At 39.3% G+C, this 14729-nt stretch overlaps 1 long non-coding RNA gene across 1 annotated transcript; it reads right to left on the reverse strand.

Annotated features, from left to right (window-relative positions):
• Positions 1 to 6: 6 nt before the first annotated feature.
• On the reverse strand, positions 7 to 9517 carry LOC114891591. Its single transcript, XR_003792538.1, has 4 exons — positions 9236 to 9517; positions 7598 to 7785; positions 3353 to 3763; positions 7 to 2959 (listed from the first exon to the last, which is right to left on the reverse strand). It is a non-coding gene; the product is annotated as an uncharacterized LOC114891591 (long non-coding RNA).
• Positions 9518 to 14729: the final 5212 nt, after the last annotated feature.

Here is a 14729-nt window from a genome sequence, read left to right on the forward strand (position 1 = left end):
GTATGATGAAAGTTCTAGAATTTGTGATAGATAAGTTCAGACTACTGAGGGAAGTCTGATTTAGAGAAAAGAGTAACTTAGAAGATCTGCAGGTATGTTAGCTTTAGGGCTAATGGGGAAGAGGAATTAGACTCATTTTCTTAGGTCTATCAGCATCTAACTCAAGAAAGACTAGCAGGAGTTTATTTATTTATTTATTTATTGTGATACGCGGGCCTCTCACTGTTGTGGCCTCTCCTGTTGCAGAGCACAGGCTCCGGACGCGCAGGCTCAGCGGCCGTGGCTCACGGACCCAGCTGCTCCGCGGCATGTGGGATCTTCCCGGACCTGGGCACGAACCCATGTTCCCCGCATCAGCAGGCAGACTCTCAACCACTGAGCCACCAGGGAAGCCCAGGAGTTTATTTTTAAAGAAATCAGAATAAAGTCAATGCTGGGGAAATGCTGTAGGCTTTACAATGATAGCAAGAGAAGCTCCCCTACGTAACAGTGAGAGCTGGAATCAATGTCTCCAGTTTAGCCTGAGTATACATCTGATAGAGAAACATCAGCTTTCTAATTTATTATATGGAGATAACAGTCTTATATTCTTGTTTCTATTCTATTTAGTTGTATAGATCCAAGGAGATTATTTATGAGGATATACTTTGAAAAATGAAATACAGTACTAACATGAAGCACCACTGTCATTAAACCCATCACTTAACCTCTAAGTCTCCATTTCCCTATTTAAACTATCTCAAAATGCCTCTCCCTCTGCTTTTTGAGTCAGAGGTAAATGGAAAAGATTTTATTTTGCTGCTGATGGTAGCAATACAGGTTGCATTAGAAATGAATGGGATGGAAGGACTCTGTTGATTTTGTTTAACCCTGCAATCGGATCCACAAATGCACAGGGCATTCACAGAGTGGAAATTTATGCCTCCAACTAACAGTAATAAGGTAAGTTTACTTTAAAAATGATATTTGGGGAGTGTTCAATTACTGTGAAGTTATGCCCCCAACCAAAACGTCATCCAGCTCCCTAGAATCATCCACATGTCTTCTGAAAAGGTTTCCTCATTTGCCTCATCCTTCTGGCTTGACTGATGGCTCCCACCCAGCCTAATCACTATCACAAAGCATATGTTGGTTTAGGCAATAACAGACCTTCATAGATCATTTACTGGATTCTCCCTTGACGTAAATTGTTATTTTTCTTTGTTTCTAGCAATAATAATACCGGGCACTGTGTAAAAACTAGCTACCATTGACTGAATGATTGCCAGGTTTTCAAGCACTGAGCTAAAAGCTCAACGTGCATTAACAATGATAATAACATTTGAGACAGACACTGTCACAAGTGCTTTGCAGTCATTATTAGTAACTCATTTCTTTCTCAAAAAACCCTGTGAAGCAGATACAATCTTCCCAAATTTACAAAACAGAAAAGTGAGGCACGATAATATTCCAGAACATGACAGCATTCACAGAACTGGTTACGTGGTTAAGTTGCACTGGAGCTGTGATGGAAGCTCTTAAATGTCTTGCCACAATGCTGGAAAGCAGTTATTGTCTTCAGTAGAAAGATACTGAGATCAATTCTCAAAATTCTGAAGTGACTGGCCCTATTTGCATAGTAAAGACTATGTGATAGGCCAAGGACTCTGTCAAAGTAACCAGATTAGGTCCAAGATGGAATCACTCATGCTAAGCCCCACATCAGCAAACCAAAATTTATCTAAGTTTCCCTACCTGGGCTCTCCAAGCAAAGGAAGGCCCAGGTCAACCAACCAATCATGCTTGCCTGCTTACCAAACCCTTATCCAGCTCCTTGTTCCATATAAGGAAAGGAACTCTCATTAACCCATTAGCAAATGACCAGTACATCGTCCTTGACCCTGCTCACTTTGGTCTATAAAAAGCTCTCACCTTGTACTGCTCTTCAGAGCTCCTTTCTACCTGTTAGATTAAACAGTACCCAAGTCATGAATCACTGAATAGAAGTCAACTAGATCAGTAAGTTATCTGTAGAAAATTTTATTTTAACAACTCTACGGCGATCCTTTCCAAATCCATGATCTCAGCTCTTCCACATGCCTCACGAGCTTTATATCGTGAGAGAACACTGTGACCTCAGTTTCCTCAGGAAAGTGACTCCTCTCTGCCTAATCATATCATAAGGGAAACCAGGGCTAGAATCAGTAAATGTTTCCCAACAAATAGAACTAAACAGTAAAGTGTTTTAATCCCAGCACATCATTCATTCTAATCACTATATTCTCAGGGGCAAGTACTCAGCAAGCTGTGTGGGAATGACATGCACTGTTTCCATTAAAGTCATAACAGAATCTGTGCACAACACTCCTTCGAAAACAGCTCCCTTGCTCCTCTTCTAGTGAATATTAGCATCTACAATGTGTTCTGCTTTGCCTCTGCATTCCTGGTCTGAAACTCTTTTCTGGAAAAAAGGCTTACAAAGAGTTCCTGGAAGTAAGAATTATAGACCCCCAGGGTACCTAAGGATAGGAAACTCACAAATTAATCCAATATGTAATTAGTTTTTTCCTTTTTCTCAGAGATAATAAAAATTAAGTGTTCTCACAAATATAGTAACTGAATATCCAAAACAATATTACTGAATCATATTGGCTTAAAATGTACATGATAGAAGACTCACTTGATTTTTGTCATCAATTAAAAGTTATTAAGTATTAAGGAAATTATATTTTATTTTTTTGGTCTGAACATGTTTTATGATTCCTACCTAATCACATCTCCTTCTAAAAAAATTATCTACCTTTTTTAGAGACAAGAGCTAACATGTCCATGTTTTATTTTATAATCATAGCTGATACCTTGTGAGTCATAGTTGTTCGGGTTGGACTAAGGAACTTGAACCCTTGGACTGGCAGAAGGCTGTGCTTTGTGGAGCCTAGTTCAAAAATAGGCTTCACCATTCATATCTTTCCCTGGGAATCTGGAAGGGTGTAATTGAGAGATTAGATAGTTAGAAACGGTAATGAAATAGTTTTTGAATAAAAAGGCAATAATTAATCTCAAACCCTTTACTTCTCGTATGGCAGAATTTTTCAACTTTGGCACTACTGACATTTGGGGCTAGAAAAAATTTTTTTAATTTTTACTTTATACTGGAGTATAGTTGATTAACAATGCTGTGTTAGCTTCAGGTGTACAGCAAAGTGACTCAGTTGTACGTATACATGTATCTACTCTTTATCGAATTTTTTTTCCCATATAAGTTATTACAGAGTATTGAGCAGAGTTCCTGGTGCTATACAGTAGCTCCTTGTTGGTTATCTATTTTAAATATAGCAGTATTATTATTGTTATTTTTAACGCGGGTTGTTACCTGGTGCACTGAATGATGTTTGGCAGCATCCTTGAACTCTAATGACCAGAAGCCAGTAGAATCTCCTTCTTCAGTCCTGACAATCACAAATGTTTTCTGACATTGTCAAATGTCCCCTATCAAAATCACTTCCAGTTGAGAATCACTGCCTTATGGATCTTGAACCAGTAGATCAATATACATAGAAATCAAAAGGGGAAATTTAACAGCTGTCATTCTGGTAAAGCCAGAATACAGCTTGGAATTTAAAATCAAGACTTCTTTCAGGACTTTCCTGGTGGTCCAGCAGTTAAGACTATGCACTTCCACTGCGGGTTCAATCCCTGGTTGGGGAACTAAGATTCCCCATGCTGCGTGGTGCGGCCAAAAAAGAAAAAAAAAAGGATTTCTTTCTTTCCCTCTGAAGTGAAACTAGTGAGAAACAGAAAGAACAAGAGAATGAGAATAAGAACGAGTGGTAAATTCTTGGCAGCCCAGGTCCCAATTCCCTCAATCATATTAGTTACATATTCCCAAATGAAGGAGTTGCTCTGAGGAGAAAAGAGGAAAATGCTTTCCTTACCCCAACAGAGGCAAGGCTTCCTATGTTATACATGAGATTAAAATACAAGTTAGAGAAAAAAATGTGTGCTGTAGAAAGGGGACAAAGATAATCTAGGAGAAGTAACCTACGCAAATAGGCAAGCTGGACAATGAAGATGTAGAAAACCAGCGTCAGCAGATAAGTTCCAGAGGTTGGAATGGGGAATACAGCAGATGGACACAGAGCACCAAAGACTCAGAGAGGGAGCAAAATATTTCTCTCTACGCCTCAGCTTCCAGGTCCAGTCAGAGTCCATATGTAATTATAACAACCATTTGTCCACTGCAATAATCTGACTGAATTCTTCCTCGTAACCAAATGAGCCAGATTCAAACACTGATACTGCTATCATTTGTATGAAAAGAAGAGTAACTAGTCAATAATGTCAATCCAAATCTGAACCCATGTCATTTTTTAAAAATTCAATTTTAACAGCTAAAAGGCAGGCTTGATTTTTTCGTGGATTTTTTTTTTTTTTTTTGGTAGTACGCGGGCCTCTCACTGCTGTGGCCTCTCCCGTTGCAGAGCACAGGCTCCGGACGCGCAGGCTCAGTGGCCACAGCTCACGAGCCCAGCCGCTCCGCGGCATGTGGGATCCTCCCGGACCGGGGCACGAACCCGCGTCCCCTGCATCGGGAGGCAGACTCCCAACCACTGCGCCACCAGGGAAGCCCTTTTTCGTGGATTTTTAAAGCAGTTTTGAGAGAGAAAGAAAAAGAATAAATGGCATTTTGCATCTTTCCTGGCATCCCAAGACCTTAAACAGCTTAAGACTAGGAGATAACTTCCTTTCCTCTACTGATTTTTCCCTTTTAGTTAGGTGCCTTTATAATAAGTTCAGTTATCTTTCTCTATTATATTTTTGTGAAAACTGCTTTTCTCTGCCAGAGATTTTATCTACTTCCTACACCCTTAAGAGATTCTATTTTCTTCTACAATTTTCAGTTCCTCAGAGTGCCTTTTCTAAATTTTCTAAATGTAGCACTGTAATCAAGGTTTCTAACTGTAAAAACACAAAAACACAACAACAACAAACAGGCCTCAAGTTTCATATTTTTAGAACAATGACCAGGTGTTACTATGAAAAACCAGTTTCAGTTTGTCACTGATAAGACAAACTAAACTAAGAGGACTTTTTTCTTTACCCTCCCAAATGCGTTGAATGTACTATCCTCACCTCTATTTTTTTTCTTCCTTGCATTGCTTAATTCACCTTTTATGATGGCAAGCATCAGGCAAGTCTTAAAAAAAAAACAAAACAACTTCATCGTTTGCTATCATACGCCTTAAACAATGAGTCATCTAAAGAAGTGAACATTCTTGTTATTTCAAATCATTACTGAAAATTAGAAGCAAATGAAGCTAGAATATAAGTCTCAGAATTTTAAAAACTTGAGAAACATTAAAGAAAACGCAGTTCATCTCCCACTGTAGCTGGAACAAATAAACCCCAGAAAACTTTGCTCAAGGCCAAACAATAAGTAGGTCTGAGAGTTGAACCTAGATCATTTTACTCTAAATATTGTTCACCACTCTCTGGCCCTACCATTATAACACACTGTCTCTATGTCTTTCTCTACTGTATCATATGTAGTCACCATGTAACTAAAAAGTATACTGAGGATTTAATTTTTCTATCAGGTAGGTTCACATTGAACCACCCTAGGCATTATGAGGGGAAAATAGAAGCTAATATTTATTATCCACTCTGTACCAGGCATTTGTCTAAGGAAACTGTATGCAAGTATCCCATTTAATCACCAAAATGTTTGCAATCTATGAAGTAGGCACCAAGGCAGTCTTACTCAGGGTTCAGCTGTAGAGCATAGAATCTTTCCTAGATACCTGAAGTAGAAAAGCTTATAATTAGAGAGAAGGGAAGCAACAGACCCTAGACTGAGGTTCTGGCCACACCAGGCTGCCACAACAGCTACTGCCTCTGCAATGGTGAGGAAGCAGATTCTCAAATCAGGAAACACCGCTGAAGCTGATGACTCCAGCAACTGAGAACCTCTGCCACCATCTGCACCAGAAAATTCCAAATCCATGTCCCCGTGAGAATGTGTGACTTGCAGAACTAAAATCACATCCAGAACCATAGCTGTAAAGGAGCTGGGGAACATCCTGAAGAGACTGGAAAGGGAAGAAGTATAGGAAGGCACACAAGAAAGCAGTGGGAGTGGATACTGCAAAAGTCAATATAAACAAATTTATAGAAAACTCCAAATGCCTTCTGAACAATTTCTGATCCTCAGGATCAAAATCCCAAAAAGTATAATAACATCACTTTTATAATAAAATAATGAAAATTAATTTGAAGACAACATTAGATTGAAAGTCACTGTAGGAGAGAAAGGGTTTCCTAAAAGAAAACTGTAATCTGGAAAAAAAAAAGAAGAAAGTGTTTCTTTTCTGAGTTAATGTCATGTTAATATAAGTCTAACTTCTAGAAGTAACTTGTAATTACAATCATTTATTTTATTTATTATTTTCTGCTTTTACTAAAATGAATTTAGTACATGGTTAGGTTTTGGATAGCTGCCATCCACACTAAAATGAACAGTAATGAAACTTGCTATTAGTGCTTTTAAGAGCATGCTAATGTTACTCATTAAACACTGGATGGATTGTTTCTCAGCCCATGTTCCATGGTGGCTGCATTTGATTATGTATATGTTGGCCGAAATGCTGGCAAATGACACGGACTGTCCTCCCAGAACATGCATGGAAATGAAATGTGTGCATCCTGAGGCGAGCTGGGTGAGAAAAGTTCGGCACTTAATGAAATCAACAAAGAGCCTGCTTGTCAAGGGTGACTTGAAGTGTGTGTAAATGATCCTTGCCTCCATGAGCACGATGAGGTGATTTTACCATCAGTGATTTTAGGTGATTAAACACCTCTGGTCTGCTGCTCCCATTAAGGGAGATTATTCTTACTTTCATCCTTGCAACAAAGCTAAGGTTTATGCTTTATTAGGGAGTCTGTGGTGACTAGATGTGTCATTATCTGTCCTACCATCCACCACTGGGTTTAGAATTTTTACTTCAAAATGACCACCATTGACTCTTTCAGATTCCTTCTAGTTTACTATTTAATGTGTGCTTGTTCTGCACTATTCTCGATGGAGCTCATGCTGTTTATGTTTCCAGAGTTTTTTAAGACTCATCCTTGAATAAAGATTAGGAAAAAGTCATTTGCGTTTCCTCCAAAGAACAGCTATTAGATGGGTAATGGATCCTGGAGCTCAGATTATTAAATATTCAACTGTCCTTCTGGATCATCAGGAGGTGCATATCCCAGTTTGACAGGGACAAAGTTAGCCTATAAAAGGACCCAATTTCTCTGGTTAAGGGCTGTGAATCTCATTTTATAGGGTATGCAAGAATGATCAATGATTTTATTTTCATTTAATCAAATTATATTCAGCCTCAAAAGCCTAATGGGCTGCTAGGAAATTCTGATCTCTGCCATTGCTGGGTGTATCACCTTCAGGGTTCACCCATAATTTAGGACATTCTAGAGAAAGGGCTTCATCTTGCAGTCTTCTGTGGCCACAGCAGAAATCCTCATTATGCAAGTCTATAATCTAAAAGCTATTTGATTTTACGCCATGTATGTACCTGGGGATGTACGCTGAGACTAGGAGCCTCTAGAATCTCACCTTCAAACTGCTTCCCATTCCTTCCAAAATCCTGTCACCATCAATGTGCATCCTCCAAAATTCCAATCCTAAACATAGGCACTTAGTATCATCTTTCCAGGATGCTCAGCCTTTAAAGATCAAAACCCAGGAGAGGAATATATCTTCCAGGAAATTTCTGCAAGTTAGCACTGAAATACAAGCCTGCCCTGAGACAAAAGAGCATAAAAGGTGCTAAGATACTTTTGTGAAATGTGGCTGGGGAGGATTCAGATGAGGAGAAAAAAATTAAGAAGAATTATTTCCATAAATTATTCTGAATACTTACTGTGTGCAGGCACTGTTTTAAGTGCTATATTTGAATGGTGTTTTACTAAGCTCTCAAGATAAGTCCCAAGTGAGGATTAAATGAAACATCACTAATACATGCCAAACAACTATTTTAAGCACATTCGAAAGATCATTACCTCATATAATCACATAACAACTCTATCAGGTAGGAACTACTGTTATCACCAAATGAAGAACTAAGGCATAGAAAGATAAGTAAGGTGCTGAAAAGGGGTCACTGGACCTGTATGGAAGAATGTTTTTTAAATGGGACATTGGCCTTAAGCACTTAGAAATCTAAGATAAGCATTTTAAAGTTATTCCAAACAGGGCTACATGAATGGCCAGAGTGGACAGCTTCTCTGTGCCAAAAGATACATAATCATAGATCAAAAAACAATTACCACTTTCAGTGTGTAAGATATTTTAACAGCTATTTTGTTCTAACAGTTATTAAAGTGAATATAGAACTGACTTATATCAGTGGTTTCACTTTTCATAATTAATTACCCAGTTACCCTTATAAAGCACTAAAGAAAATATGGGGGAGTCAAGATGGCAGACTAGGAGGGCATGAAATTCGCAACTTGGCACAACTAGGGTACCTACCAGGCACCGGCAGGGGACCACGGACGCCTAAGGGGACGGGAGGAACCCCCAGCAACCAAGTACGACATGGGGCATGGGGAGAGTGAGTGGGGAGGAGAAGTGGAGGTGGGACTGGACTGGCGCCCCTGAGGGGCAGCTGGGGGAGAGGAAGAGATCCCACACCTGGAGGGGGAAATTGGGGGACCACTGGGAGGGCAGAGGATCAAAAGGGAGGGTGGCTAGGTTTCCCCTAATCTCTTGGGCCCCAGAAGCCTGATGAAATCCCGGACCTGATCCTCTGCCCACCTAAACCCCTCCAGCTGCATGGGTCCTGACGGAGTGGGAGGGAGGAAAGGGGGATCAAAAGGCCAGACCTCTGGGACCTGCACCCCTGAGGGGCAAATGGGTGGGGGTAGGAGTTCCTACACTCAGTGGGACCAGCCCACAGTTAGGGTCCAGTGGCGACTGTGGAGACCCTGGGGGAGACCATGGGGGAGGGCGTGGAGGAACAGAAAGGAACACGGCCAGCGCTTTCGCTGCCCGCTTAGGCACCGGGGAGCCTGTTGGGCTCCCAGGCCTAATCCTCTGCCCTGGGAGCCTCCCTCCTACCAGGTAGAGCCCAAGCCCTGCCCCTACACCCCCACCCAGGGCCCCACCTCTACACTCGGAGACCCCTTCTGAGACCCCCTCCAAACACCCTGGGCCTAAACCCCGCACACACACCCTCACCCATGGCCCTACCTCCAAACTCCCGAAATCCACACTCCAGAGAACCCCTTTGGATGTGCTGCCTCTCCCATTCCGTGTAGGTCCTAGGCAGAGGCCCCACCACACACTTGAATGTTGCCCAGCCTAGTCCCCACACCCAAGGCCTTTTCTGGCTGTGTGGGTCCTGAGTCTAGGCCCCGCCCCACACTCAAACGTCACCACCCTGGCTAGGCCCTGCCCAACCCTAAACCCTGCCCCTGCCTAAGTTCCACCCCCCCACCTAAACTCCACCCCCAAGAGCCAAGGCCTTTTTTTTTTTTTTTCCTTTTCTCTTCTTTTAGGTCGGGGTGCTGTTTTACCTTCTTGATAATTCATTAATATAATTATTTTTTTCTAATAAACCTTTTATTTTTCTAATTTTATTTTATTCTCTATACTTTGTTATTGTTCTGCTCCTTTTGGGTTGTTCCCCCCCACCACTTTTTTTTCTTGTTTCTGGTGTGGTTTTGTTTTCCCTTGTTGCAGTTGCAGTTGTTTCAATTATATTTTTATTTTTCCTAATATATTTTTTATTGTTCTAATTTTATATTTATTCTTTGTTATTGTACTGCTCCTTTTATTCTTTTTTATTCTTTTTTTTTAATGATGCTATGCAGCTTGCAGATTCTTGGTTCCCAGGCCAGAGGTCAGGCCCGAGCTCCTGTGGTGGGAGCACCGAGTCCAAGCTGCTGGACTAACAAAGAACCTCAGATGCCAGGAAATATTAGTTCAGGTGAGGCCTCCTGGAGGTCCTCATCTCGGCACTAAGGTCCAGCTCTACCTAACTTCCTGCAAACTCCATTGAAGGAAGCCTCAGGCCAAACAACCAGTAAGACAGGAATACAGCCCCTCCCATCAAAAAAAAAATGAAACAACAAAAATTATGTTACAGATGAAGGAGCAAGGTAAAATCCTACAAGACCAAATAAATGAAGACAAAATATGCAACCTACCTGAAAAGGAATTCAGAGTAAGGACAGTAAAGATGATCCAAAATCTCAGAAACAGAATGGAGAAAAACACAAACATTTAACAAGGATCTAAAGGAACTGAAGAGCAAACAAACAGTGATGAACAATGTAATAACTGATATTAAAAATACTATAGAAGGAATCAATAGCAGAATAACTGAGGCAGAAGAATGGATGAATGAGCTGGAAGATAAAATGGTGAAAACAACTGCCAGGGAGCAGAATAAAGAAAAAAAAAATGAAAAGAACTGAGAACAGTCTCAGAGACTTCTGGGACAACATTAAACACACCAACATTCGAATTATAGTGGTCCCAGAAGAAAAAGAGAAAAAGAAAGGGTCTGAGAAAATATTTGAAGAGATTAGAGTCAAAAACTTCCCTAACAAGGGAAAGGAAATAGTCAATCAAGTCCAGGAAGTGCAGAGAGTTCCATACAGGAAAAACCCAAAGAGAAACACACCAAGACACATATTAATCAAACTATCAAAAATTAAATACAAAGAAAAATATTAAAAGCAGTAATGGAAAAGCAACAAATATCACACAAGGGAATCCCCATAAGGTTAACAGCTGATCTTTCAGCAGAAACTCTGCAAGCCAGAAGCGAATGGCAGGACATATTTAAAGTGATGAAAGGGAAAAACCTACAACCAACATGACTCTACCCAGCAAGGATCTCATTCAGATTTGACAGAGAAATTAAAACCTTTACAGACATGCAAAAGCTAAGAGAATTTAGCACCATCAAACCAGCTTTACAACAAATGATAAAGGAACTTCTCTAGGCAGGAAACACAAGAGAAGGAAAAGACCTACAATAATAAACCCAAAACAATTAAGAAAATGGTAATAGGAACATACATATCAATAATTACCATAAATGTAAATGGATTAAATGCTCCAACAAAAAGACACAGACTGGCTGAATGGATACAAAAACAAGGCCCATATTTATGCTGTCTACAAGAGACCCACTTCAGACCTAGGGACACATACTGACTGAAAGTGAGGGAATGGAAAAAGATATTCCATGCAAATGGAAATCAAAAGAAAGCTGGAGTAGCAATTCTCATATCAGACAAAAGAGACTTTAAAACAAAGACAAGAGACAAAGAAGGACACTACATGATGATCAAGGGATCAACCCAAGTAAAATATATAACAATTGTAAATATTTATGCACCCAACAAAGGAGCACCTCAATACATAAAGCAAATACTAACAGCCATAAAAGGGGAAATCGACAGTAACACAATCATAGGAGGGGACTTTAACACTCCACTTTCACCAATGGACAGATCATCCAAAATGAAAATAAATAACGAAACACAAGCTTTAAATGATACATTAAACAAGATGGACTTAATTGATATTTATAGGACATTCCATTCAAAAACAAGAGAATAAACATTCTTCTCAAGTGCTCATGGAACATTCTCCAGGATAGATCATATCTTGGGTCACAAATCGAGCCTTGGTAAATTTAAGAACATTCAAATTTTATCAAGTATCTTTTCCAACTACAACGCTATGAGACTAAATATCAATTGCAGGAAAAATGTGCAAAAAATACAGACACATGGACGCTAAACAATACACTACTAAATAACCAAGATATCACTGAAGAAATCAAAGAGGAAATAAAAAAATACCTTGAAACAAATGACAATGAAAACATGATGACACAAAAACCTATGGGATGCAGCAAAATCAGTTCTAAGAGCGAAGTTTCTATCAATACAACCCTACCTTAAAAAACAAGAAACATCTCAAATAAACAACCTACATGTAAATGAATGAAATTAGAACACTCCCTAAAACCATACACAAAAATAAACTCAAAATGGATTAAAGACCTAAGTGTAAGACCAGACACCATCAAACTCTTAGAGGAAAACATAGGCAGAACACTCTATGACATAAATCACAGCAAGATCCCTTTTGACCCACCTCCTAGAGAAATGGAAATAAAAACGAAAATAAACCAATGGGACCTAATGAAACTTCAAAGCTTTTGCACAGCAAAGGAAAACATAAACAAGACGAAAAGACAACCCTCAGAATGGGAGAAAATATTTGCAAATGAAGCAACTGACAAAGGATTAATCTCCAAATCATACAAACAACTCATGCAGCTCAATATCAAAAAAACAAGCAACCCAATCCAAAAATAGGCAGAAGACCTAAATAGACATTTCTCCAAAGAAGATATACAGATTGACAACAAACACATGAAAGGATGCTCAACATCACTAATCATTAGAGAAATGCAAATCACTAATCATTAGAGAAATGCAAATCAAAACCACAAGGAGGTATCACATCACACTGGTCAGAATGGCCATCATCAAAAAATCTACAAACAATAAATGCTGGAGAGGGTGTGCAGAAAAGGGAATCCTCTTGTACTGTTGGTGGGAATGTAAATTGATACAGCCACTGTGGAGAACAGTATGGAGGTTCCTTAAAAAACTAAAAATAGAACTACCATACAACCCAGCAATCCCACTACTGGGTATATACCCTGAGAAAACCATAATTCAAAAAGAGTCATGTACCAAAATGTTCATTGCAGCTCTATTTACAATAGTGAGGATATGGAAGCAACCTAAGTGTCCATCAACAGAAGAATGGATAAAGAAGATGTGGCGCATATATATATACATGGAATATTACTCCACCATAAAAAGGAATGAAATTGAGTTATTTGTAGTGAGGTGGATGGACCTAGAATCCGTCATGCAGAGTGAAGCAGGTCAGAAAGAGAAAAACAAATACCGTACGCTAACACATGTATATGGAATTTTAAAAAGCCGTACTGATGAACCTAGTGGCAGGGCAGGAATAAAGATGTAGACGTAGAGAATGGATTTGAGGGCACAGGGGAGGGGGCAGGCGATGCTGGGATGAAGTGAAAGAGTAGCACTGACATATATACACTACCAAACGTAAAATGGATGGCTAGTAGGAAGCTGCTGCATAGCACAAGGAGGTCAGCTTGGTGCTTTGTGACGACCTAGAGGGGTGGGATAGGGAGGGTGGGAGGGAGGCTCAAGACGGAGGGGATATGGGGATATATGTATACATATAGCTGATTCACTTTGTTGTACAGCAGAAACTAACACAACATTTTAAAGCATTTATACTCCAATAAACATGTGAAAAAAAAGAAAATATGGGGCAATCTAAATAAATTATGTAAATTACAGGTTGCACAGGGATTTGGAGAAAACAATGGCAGTGGTACACAATCCCTGTCGTTCAGACAATTCTGCTCTTGGTATCGGTAGGCAGGAGTGTTAGGTATGTGAAAACATGATGGAAGAACACATGCTAGCATGTAAAGGAGGCCAGGATTCCTCCCTGTGAATGGAGGTGTTCAGAGACATTACTATACACTCACATGAGGCATATTCAAGAAAAGGGAGATTGCTTTGGCCAAAACAGAGTTAGTAAACCAGAAGCAAACTGCAACTGATCCTAACAAAGTGAACAGTAATGGTGGAAATATCAGCAGAGGCTAAATTATGAGGAGCTTTGAATATTAACTTTAGACTTGCTTATATAGTTACAAACGCTCATGGTATATGTCTTTTTTTTCTTTCAATGTTGCATATAAAAGTGATACAAGCTCCTAATGAAAATTCAATCAGTAATTAAATGTATAAATTTTTAAAAATCTATTTACATTTATTTCTAAGAGGTAACTGTTCTAATAAAATAGGGTATATCCTTCCAAACTTTGTCTGTACATACACAGGTACATATGTAAACACATACTTATTTTCTCAACTAAATTGTGTATCTACTCTAAAATCCCTCATAGCTTGCTTTCTTATTTGACAATCCATCTTGGGGATTTTTCTATGTTAAGCCAGGTAGATTTATCTCTTTTAATAGTTACATAGTATTCTACTTTGCAGATACAGCATTATTGATTCAACCAAGCCCCTGTTGATTGGCATTTGAGTTCACTGATGATTTTGAATAGACAACAAAAACTTTAAAGAAAAGAAACTGTTTAACTATAACCATTAAAATATCTCACATACTAAGAGTGGTAATTGTTCTTTGATCTAGAATAAAACATCCTATTGCACAGATGAGCTGTCCACTCTGAACATCCATACAGACTTGTATAGAATAATGTTAAAAATTTAAAGCAATGTGCCAGAAGATGATTTACAGAAGGAATCTTTAACTTTTTTCTAATCATAGATTTCCTCTAAAAATCAGATCAAAATCTGATTGTAGTATTTTGCATTCAACGTCAGGGGCTGAACCTTTGAAATTTATAAGTGGAGAACATCATGTATTATAGAGAGCCAGGACTCCAGATAGTGAAAATACAATGAAAGAATACCAATTAAAATCAGACAAAGGAAAAAATGCAATTGGTAGACTTTAGAAGGTCTCCAAACACGTATCATCCAGCTGTCCTTTCCTAGTGAAGTCATGGACAGTGTTAACTCCTCTCATCAATGACGTGTGCTAATAGACATGAAGAATTTGCATT

The sequence above is a fragment of the Monodon monoceros genome, unplaced genomic scaffold (assembly GCF_005190385.1).
Source record: "Monodon monoceros isolate NGI ecotype Baffin Bay Population unplaced genomic scaffold, NGI_Narwhal_1 Contig8008_ctg1, whole genome shotgun sequence".
In the NCBI taxonomy this organism is placed as follows: Eukaryota; Metazoa; Chordata; class Mammalia; order Artiodactyla; family Monodontidae; genus Monodon; species Monodon monoceros.